The sequence below is a fragment of the Vanacampus margaritifer genome, unplaced genomic scaffold, assembly GCF_051991255.1.
Source record: "Vanacampus margaritifer isolate UIUO_Vmar unplaced genomic scaffold, RoL_Vmar_1.0 HiC_scaffold_22, whole genome shotgun sequence".
NCBI lineage: Eukaryota > Metazoa > Chordata > Actinopteri > Syngnathiformes > Syngnathidae > Vanacampus > Vanacampus margaritifer.
In genome coordinates this window covers 2,827,127-2,837,278 of record NW_027520732.1, presented here as the reverse complement: position 1 = coordinate 2,837,278, position 10,152 = coordinate 2,827,127, and positions in this window count along the sequence as shown.

The following is a 10,152-nucleotide window of genomic DNA, read 5'->3' as shown; positions in this document are numbered from 1 at the left end:
GGGTTTATCATTAGGGTTAGGGTTTCAAACTAGGGTTTTACATTAGGGTTAGGGTTACAAACTAGGGTTTTACATTACGGTTAGGGTTTCAAACTAGGGTTTTACATTAGGGTTAATGCTTCAAACTAGGGTTTTACATTAGGGTTACGCTTTCAAACTAGGGTTTTACATTAGGGTTAGGGTTTCAAACTAGGGTTTAAAATTAGGGTTAGAGTTTCAAACTAGGGTTTTACATTAGGGTTACTGCTTCAAACTAGGGTTTTACATTAGGGTTAGGGTTTCAAACAAGGGTTTTACATTAGGGTTAGGGTTTCAAACTAGGGTTTAAGATTAGGGTTAGGGTTCCAAACTAGGGTTTTACATTAGTGTTAAGGTTACAAACTAGGGTTTTACATTAGGGTTAGGGTTTCAAACTAGGGTTTCAAATTAGGGTTAGGGTTTCAAACTAGGCTTTCTAATTAGGGTTAGGGTTTTAAACTAGGGTTTATCATTAGGGTTAGGGTTTCAAACTAGGGTTTTACATTAGGGTTAGGGTTTCAAACTAGGGTTTCTAATTAGGGTTAGGGTTTCAAACTAGGGTTTTATATTAGGGTTAGGGTTTCAAACTAGGGTTTCAAATTAGGGTAAGGGTTTCAAACAAGGGTTTTACATTAGGGTTAGGGTTTCAAACAAGGGTTTTACATTAGGGTTAGGGTTTCAAAAAAGGGGTTTTAAATTAGGGTTAGGGTTTCAAACTTGGGTTTTACATTAGGTTTAGGGTTTCAAACTAGGGTTTCAAATTAGGGTTTGGGTTTCAAACTAGTGTTTTACATTAGGGTTAGGGTTTCAAACTAGGGTTTTACATTAGGGTTAGGGTTTCACACTAAGGTTTTACATTAGGGTTAGGGTTACAAACTAGGGTTTTACATTAGGGTTAGGGTTACAAACTAGGGTTTTACATTAGGGTTAGGGTTTCAAACTAGGGTTTCAAATTAGGTTTGGGGTTTCAAACTAGGGTTTTACATTAGGGTTAGGGTTAGGGTTTCAAACTAGGGTTTTACATTAGGGTTAGGGTTACAAACTAGGGTTTTACATTAGGGTTAGGGTTTCAAACTAGGGTTTCAAATTAGGGTTTGGGTTTCAAATTGAGGTTTTACATTAGGATTAGGGTTACAAACTAGGGTTTTACATTAGGGTTAGGGTTACAAACTAGGGTTTTACATTAGGGTTAGGGTTTCAAACTAGGGTTTCAAATTAGGTTTGGGGTTTCAAACTAGGGTTTTACATTAGGGTTAGGGTAAGGGTTTCAAACTAGGGTTTTACATTAGGGTTAGGGTTTCAAAATAGGGTTTAACATTAGGGTTAGGGTTTCAAACTAGGGTTTCAAATTAGGGTTAGGGTTGCAAACTAGGGTTTTACATTAGCGCTAGGGTTTTAAACTCGGGTTTCAAATTAGGGGTAGGGTTTCAAACTAGGGTTTTACATTACGGTTAGGGTTTCAAACTAGGGTTTAACGTTAGGGTTAGGGTTTCAAACTAGGGTTTTACATCAGGGTTAGGGTTTCAAACTAGGGTTTCAAATTAGGGTTAGGGTTTCAAACTAGTGTTTTACATTAGGGTTAGGGTTTCAAACTAGGGTTTTACATTAGGGTTAGGGTTTCACACTAAGGTTTTACATTAGGGTTAGGGTTACAAACTAGGGTTTAAATTTAGGGTTAGTGTTTCAAACTAGGGTTTATCATTAGGGTTAGGGTTTCAAACTAGGGTTTTACATTAGGGTTAGGGTTTCAAATTAGGGTTTAACATTAGGGTTAGCGTTTCAAACTAGTGTTTTACATTAGGGTTAATGCTTCAAACTAGGGTTTTACATTAGGGTTAGGGTTTTAAACTATGGTTTCAAATTAGATTTGGGGTTTCAAACTAGGGTTTTACATTAGAGTTAGCGTTTCAAACTAGTGTTTTACATTAGGGTTAGTGCTTCAAACTAGGGTTTTACATTAGGGTTAATGCTTCAAACTAGGGTTTTACATTAGGGTTAGGGTATCAAACTAGGGTTTTACATTAGTGTTAGGTTTTCAAACTAGGGTTTTACATTTGGGTTAGGGTTACAAACTAGGGTTTTACATTAGGGTTAGGGTTTCAAACAAGGGTTTTACATTAGGGTTAGGGTTTCAAACTAGGGTTTAACATTAGGGTTAGGGTTTCAAACTAGGGTTTTATATTAGGGTTAATGCTTCAAACTAGGGTTTTACATTAGGGTTAGGGTTTTAAACTATGGTTTCAAATTAGATTTGGGGTTTCAAACTAGGGTTTTACATTAGAGTTAGCGTTTCAAACTAGTGTTTTGCATTAGGTTTAGGGTTTCAAACTAGGGTTTATCATTAGGGTTAGGGTTTCAAACTAGGGTTTTACATTAGGGTTAGGGTTACAAACTAGGGTTTTACATTACGGTTAGGGTTTCAAACTAGGGTTTAACGTTAGGGTTAGGGTTTCAAACTAGGGTTTTACATTAGGGTTAATGCTTCAAACTAGGGTTTTACATTAGGGTTACGCTTTCAAACTAGGGTTTCAAATTAGGGTTAGAGTTACAAACTAGGGTTTTACATTAGGGTTACTGCTTCAAACTAGGGTTTTACATTAGGGTTAGGGTTTCAAACAAGGGTTTTACATTAGGGTTAGGGTTTCAAACTAGCGTTTAACATTAGGGTTAGGGTTCCAAACTAGGGTTTTACATTAGTGTTAAGGTTACAAACTAGGGTTTTACATTAGGGTTAGGGTTTCAAACTAGGGTTTCAAATTAGGGTTAGGGTTTCAAACTAGGGTTTCAAATTAGGGTTAGGGTTTTAAACTAGGGTTTATCATTAGGGTTAGGGTTTCAAACTAGGGTTTTACATTAGGGTTAGGGTTTCAAACTAGGCTTTCTAATTAGGGTTAGGGTTTTAAACTAGGGTTTATCATTAGGGTTAGGGTTTCAAACTAGGGTTTTACATTAGGGTTAGGGTTTCAAACTAGGGTTTCTAATTAGGGTTAGGGTTTCAAACTAGGGTTTTATATTAGGGTTAGGGTTTCAAACTAGGGTTTCAAATTAGGGTTAGGGTTTCAAACAAGGGTTTTACATTAGGGTTAGGGTTTCAAACAAGGGTTTTACATTAGGGTTAGGGTTTCAAAACAGGGGTTTTAAATTAGGGTTAGGGTTTCAAACTTGGGTTTTACATTAGGTTTAGGGTTTCAAACTAGGGTTTCAAATTAGGGTTTGGGTTTCAAATTGAGGTTTTACATTAGGATTAGGGTTACAAACTAGGGTTTTACATTAGGGTTAGGGTTTCAAACTAGGGTTTCAAATTAGGTTTGGGGTTTCAAACTAGGGTTTTACATTAGGGTTAGGGTTTCAAACTATGGTTTTACATTAGGGTTAGGGTTTCAAAATAGGGTTTTACATTAGGGTTAGGGTTTCAAAATAGGGTTTAACATTAGGGTTAGGGTTTCAAACTAGGGTTTCAAATTAGGGTTAGGGTTGCAAACTAGGGTTTTACATTAGCGCTAGGGTTTCAAACTCGGGTTTCAAATTAGGGGTAGGGTTTCAAACTAGGGTTTTACATTACGGTTAGGGTTTCAAACTAGGGTTTAACGTTAGGGTTTCACACTAAGGTTTTACATTAGGGTTAGGGTTACAAACTAGGGTTTTACATTAGTGTTAGGGTTTCAAACTGGGGTTTCAATTTAGTGTTAGGGTTTCAAACTAGGGTTTAACATTAGGGTTAATGCTTCAAACTAGGGTTTTACATTAGGGTTAGCGTTTCAAACTAGTGTTTTACATTAGGGTTAGTGCTTCAAAATATGGTTTTACATTAGGGTTAGGGTTTCAAACTAGGGTTTTACATTAGGGTTAGGGTTTCAAACTAGGGTTTTACATTAGGGTTAGGGTTTCAAACTAGGGTTTCAATTTAGGGTTAGGGTTTCAAACTAGGGTTTATCATTAGGGTTAGGGTTTCAAACTAGGGTTTTACATTAGGGTTAGGGTTTCAAACTAGTGTTTAACATTAGGGTTAGGGTTTCAAACTAGTGTTTTACTTTAGGGTTAATGCTTCAAACTAGGGTTTTACATCAGGGTTAGCGTTTCAAACTAGGGTTTTACATTATGGTTAGTGTTTCAAACTAGGGTTTTACATTTGGGTTAGGTTTACAAACTAAGGTTTTACATTAGGGTTAGGGTTTCAAACTAGGGTTTCACATTAGAGTTAGGATTTCAAACAGGGGTTTCAAATTAGGGTTAGGGTTTCAAACAAGGGTTTCAAATTAGGGTTAGGGTTTCAAACTAGGGTTTTACATTAGGGTTAGGGTTTCAAACTAGGGTTTAACATTAGGGTTAGGGTTTCAAACTAGGGTTTCAAATTAGGGTTAGGGTTACAAAAAAGGGGTTTTACATTAGGGTTAGGGTTTCAAACTAGGGTTTCAAATTAGGGTTAGGGTTTCAAACTAGGGTTTTACATTAGGGTTAGGGTTTCAAACTAGGGTTTAACATTAGGGTTAGGGTTTCAAACTAGGGTTTCAAATTAGGGTTAGGGTTACAAACAAGGGGTTTTACATTAGGGTTAGGGTTTCAAACTAGGGTTTTACATTAGGGTTAGGGTTTCAAACTCGGGTTTAAAATTAGGGTTAGGGTTTCAAACAAGGGTTTTACATTAGGGTTAGGGTTTCAAACTAGGGTTTTACATTAGGGTTAGGGTTTCAAACTAGGGTTTTACATTAGAGTTAGGGTTACAAACTAGGGTTTTACATTAGGGTTAGGGTTTCAAACTAGGGTTTTACATTAGGGTTAGGGTTTCAAACTAGGGTTTTACATTAGGGTTAGGGTTTCAAAATAGGGTTTTACATTAGGGTTAGGGTTTCAAAATAGGGTTTAACATTAGGGTTAGGGTTTCAAACTAGGGTTTCAAATTAGGGTTAGGGTTGCAAACTAGGGTTTTACATTAGCGCTAGGGTTTCAAACTCGGGTTTCAAATTAGGGGTAGGGTTTCAAACTAGGGTTTTACATTACGGTTAGGGTTTCAAACTAGGGTTTAACGTTAGGGTTAGGGTTTCAAACTAGGGTTTTACATTAGGGTTAGGGTTTCAAACTAGGGTTTCAAATTAGGGTTAGGGTTTCAAACTAGGGTTTTACATTAGGGTTAGGGTTTCAAACTAGGGTTTTACATTAGGGTTAGGGTTTCACACTAAGGTTTTACATTAGGGTTAGGGTTACAAACTAGGGTTTTACATTAGTGTTAGGGTTTCAAACTGGGGTTTCAATTTAGTGTTAGGGTTTCAAACTAGGGTTTAACATTAGGGTTAATGCTTCAAACTAGGGTTTTACATTAGGGTTAGCGTTTCAAACTAGTGTTTTACATAAGGGTTAGTGCTTCAAACTATGGTTTTACATTAGGGTTAGGGTTTCAAACTAGGGTTTTACATTAGGGTTAGGGTTTCAAACTAGGGTTTTACATTAGGGTTAGGGTTTCAAACTAGGGTTTCAATTTAGGGTTAGGGTTTCAAACTAGGGTTTATCATTAGGGTTAGGGTTTCAAACTAGGGTTTTACATTAGGGTTAGGGTTTCAAACTAGTGTTTAACATTAGGGTTAGGGTTTCAAACTAGTGTTTTACTTTAGGGTTAATGCTTCAAACTAGGGTTTTACATCAGGGTTAGCGTTTCAAACTAGGGTTTTACATTATGGTTAGTGTTTCAAACTAGGGTTTTACATTTGGGTTAAGTTTACAAACTAAGGTTTTACATTAGGGTTAGGGTTTCAAACTAGGGTTTCACATTAGAGTTAGGATTTCAAACAGGGGTTTCAAATTAGGGTTAGGGTTTCAAACAAGGGTTTCAAATTAGGGTTAGGGTTTCAAACTAGGGTTTTACATTAGGGTTAGGGTTTCAAACTAGGGTTTAACATTAGGGTTAGGGTTTCAAACTAGGGTTTCAAATTAGGGTTAGGGTTACAAACAAGGGGTTTTACATTAGGGTTAGGGTTTCAAACTAGGGTTTCAAATTAGGGTTAGGGTTTCAAACTAGGGTTTTACATTAGGGTTAGGGTTTCAAACTAGGGTTTAACATTAGGGTTAGGGTTTCAAACTAGGGTTTCAAATTAGGGTTAGGGTTACAAACAAGGGGTTTTACATTAGGGTTAGGGTTTCAAACTAGGGTTTTACATTAGGGTTAGGGTTTCAAACTCGGGTTTAAAATTAGGGTTAGGGTTTCAAACAAGGGTTTTACATTAGGGTTAGGGTTTCAAACTAGGGTTTTACATTAGGGTTAGGGTTTCAAACTAGGGTTTTACATTAGAGTTAGGGTTACAAACTAGGGTTTTACATTAGGGTTAGGGTTTCAAACTAGGGTTTTACATTAGGGTTAGGGTTTCAAACTATGGTTTTACATTAGGGTTAGGGTTACAAACTAGGGTTTTACATTAGGGTTAGGGTTTCAAACTAGGGTTTTAGATTAGGGTTAGGGTTTCAAACTGGGGTTTCAATTTAGTGTTAGGGTTTCAAACTAGGGTTTAACATTAGGGTTAATGCTTCAAACTAGGGTTTTACATTAGGGTTAGTGTTTCAAACTAGTGTTTTACATTAGGGTTAGTGCTTCAAACTAGGGTTTTACATTAGGGTTAGGGTTTCAAACTAGGGTTTTACATTAGGGTTAGGGTTTCAAACTAGGGTTTTATATTAGGGTTAGGGTTTCAAACTAGGGTTTTACATTAGGGTTAGGGTTTCAAACTAGGGTTTTACATTAGGGTTAGTGTTTCAAACTAGGGTTTTACATTTGGGTTAGGGTTACAAACTAGGGTTTTTTATGAGGGTTAGGGTTTCAAACTAAGGTTTCACATTAGAGTTAGGATTTCAAACAGGGGTTTCAAATTAGGGTTAGGGTTTCAAAATAGGGTTTTACATTAAGGTTTGGGTTTCAAACTAGGGTTTAACATTAGGGTTAGGGTTTCAAACTAGGGTTTCAAATTAGGGTTAGGGTTACAAACAAGGGGTTTTACATTAGGGTTAGGGTTTCAAACTAGGGTTTTACATTAGGGTTAGGGTTTCAAACTCGGGTTTAAAATAAGGGTTAGGATTTCAAACTAGGGCTTTACATTAGGGTTAGGGTTTAAAACTAGGGTTTCAAATTAGGCTTAGGGTTTCAATCTAGGGTTTTGTTTTAGGTTTAGGGTTTCAAACAAGGGTTTTACATTAGGGTTAGGGTTTCAAACTATTGTTTTACATTAGGGTTAGGGTTTCAAACTAGGGTTTTACATTAGAGTTAGGGTTACAAACTAGGGTTTTACATTAGGGTTAGGGTTTCAAACTAGGGTTTTACATTAGGGTTAGGGTTTCAAACTATGGTTTTACATTAGTGTTAGGGTTACAAACTAGGGTTTTACATTAGGGTTAGGGTTTCAAACTAGGGTTTTACCTTAGGGTTAGGGTTTCAAACTAGGGTTTAAATTTAGGGTTAGTGTTTCAAACTAGGGTTTATCATTAGGGTTAGGGTTTCAAACTAGGGTTTTACATTAGGGTTAGGTTTCAAATTAGGGTTTAACATTAGGGTTAGCGTTTCAAACTAGTGTTTTACATTAGGGTTAATGCTTCAAACTAGGGTTTTACATTAGGGTTAGGGTTTTAAACTATGGTTTCAAATTAGATTTGGGGTTTCAAACTAGGGTTTTACATTAGAGTTAGCGTTTCAAACTAGTGTTTTACATTAGGGTTAGGGTTTCAAACTAGGGTTTCAAATTAGGGTTAGGGTTTCAAACTAGGGTTTTACATTAGGGTTAGGGTTTCAAACTAGGGTTTTACATTAGGGTTAGGGTTTCACACTAAGGTTTTACATTAGGGTTAGGGTTACAAACTAGGGTTTTACATTAGTGTTAGGGTTTCAAACTGGGGTTTCAATTTAGTGTTAGGGTTTCAAACTAGGGTTTAACATTAGGGTTAATGCTTCAAACTAGGGTTTTACATTAGGGTTAGCGTTTCAAACTAGTGTTTTACATTAGGGTTAGTGCTTCAAACTATGGTTTTACATTAGGGTTAGGGTTTCAAACTAGGGTTTTACATTAGGGTTAGGGTTTCAAACTAGGGTTTTACATTAGGGTTAGGGTTTCAAACTAGGGTTTCAATTTAGGGTTAGGGTTTCAAACTAGGGTTTATCATTAGGGTTAGGGTTTCAAACTAGGGTTTTACATTAGGGTTAGGGTTTCAAACTAGTGTTTAACATTAGGGTTAGGGTTTCAAACTAGTGTTTTACTTTAGGGTTAATGCTTCAATTTAGGGTTTTACATCAGGGTTAGCGTTTCAAACTAGGGTTTTACATTATGGTTAGTGTTTCAAACTAGGGTTTTACATTTGGGTTAAGTTTACAAACTAAGGTTTTACATTAGGGTTAGGGTTTCAAACTAGGGTTTCACATTAGAGTTAGGATTTCAAACAGGGGTTTCAAATTAGGGTTAGGGTTTCAAACAAGGGTTTCAAATTAGGGTTAGGGTTTCAAACTAGGGTTTTACATTAGGGTTAGGGTTTCAAACTAGGGTTTAACATTAGGGTTAGGGTTTCAAACTAGGGTTTCAAATTAGGGTTAGGGTTACAAACAAGGGGTTTTACATTAGGGTTAGGGTTTCAAACTAGGGTTTAACATTAGGGTTAGGGTTTCAAACTAGGGTTTCAAATTAGGGTTAGGGTTTCAAACTAGGGTTTTACATTAGGGTTAGGGTTTCAAACTATGGTTTTACATTAGGGTTAGGGTTACAAACTAGGGTTTTAGATTAGGGTTAGGGTTTCAAACTGGGGTTTCAATTTAGTGTTAGGGTTTCAAACTAGGGTTTAACATTAGGGTTAATGCTTCAAACTAGGGTTTTACATTAGGGTTAGTGTTTCAAACTAGTGTTTTACATTAGGGTTAGTGCTTCAAACTAGGGTTTTACATTAGGGTTAGGGTTTCAAACTATTGTTTTACATTAGGGTTAGGGTTTCAAACTAGGGTTTTATATTAGGGTTAGGGTTTCAAACTAGGGTTTTACATTAGGGTTAGGGTTTCAAACTAGGGTTTTACATTAGGGTTAGTGTTTCAAACTAGGGTTTTACATTTGGGTTAGGGTTACAAACTAGGGTTTTTTATGAGGGTTAGGGTTTCAAACTAAGGTTTCACATTAGAGTTAGGATTTCAAACAGGGGTTTCAAATTAGGGTTAGGGTTTCAAAATAGGGTTTTACATTAAGGTTTGGGTTTCAAACTAGGGTTTAACATTAGGGTTAGGGTTTCAAACTAGGGTTTCAAATTAGGGTTAGGGTTACAAACAAGGGGTTTTACATTAGGGTTAGGGTTTCAAACTAGGGTTTTACATTAGGGTTAGGGTTTCAAACTCGGGTTTAAAATAAGGGTTAGGGTTTCAAACTAGGGCTTTACATTAGGGTTAGGGTTTAAAACTAGGGTTTCAAATTAGGCTTAGGGTTTCAATCTAGGGTTTTGTTTTAGGTTTAGGGTTTCAAACAAGGGTTTTACATTAGGGTTAGGGTTTCAAACTATTGTTTTACATTAGGGTTAGGGTTTCAAACTAGGGTTTTACATTAGAGTTAGGGTTTCAAACTAGGGTTTTACATTAGGGTTAGGGTTTCAAACTATGGTTTTACATTAGTGTTAGGGTTACAAACTAGAGTTTTACATTAGGGTTAGGGTTTCAAACTAGGGTTTTACCTTAGGGTTAGGGTTTCAAACTAGGGTTTAAATTTAGGGTTAGTGTTTCAAACTAGGGTTTATCATTAGGGTTAGGGTTTCAAACTAGGGTTTTACATTAGGGTTAGGTTTCAAATTAGGGTTTAACATTAGGGTGAGCGTTTCAAACTAGTGTTTTACATTAGGGTTAATGCTTCAAACTAGGGTTTTACATTAGGGTTAGGGTTTTAAACTATGGTTTCAAATTAGATTTGGGGTTTCAAACTAGGGTTTTACATTAGAGTTAGCGTTTCAAACTAGTGTTTTACATTAGGGTTAGTGCTTCAAACTAGGGTTTTACATTAGGGTTAATGCTTCAAACTAGGGTTTTACATTAGGGTTAGGGTTTCAAACTAGGGTTTTACATTAGTGTTAGGTTTTCAAACTAGGGTTTTACATTTGGGTTAGGGTTACAAACTAGGGTTTTACATTAGGGTTAGGGTTTCA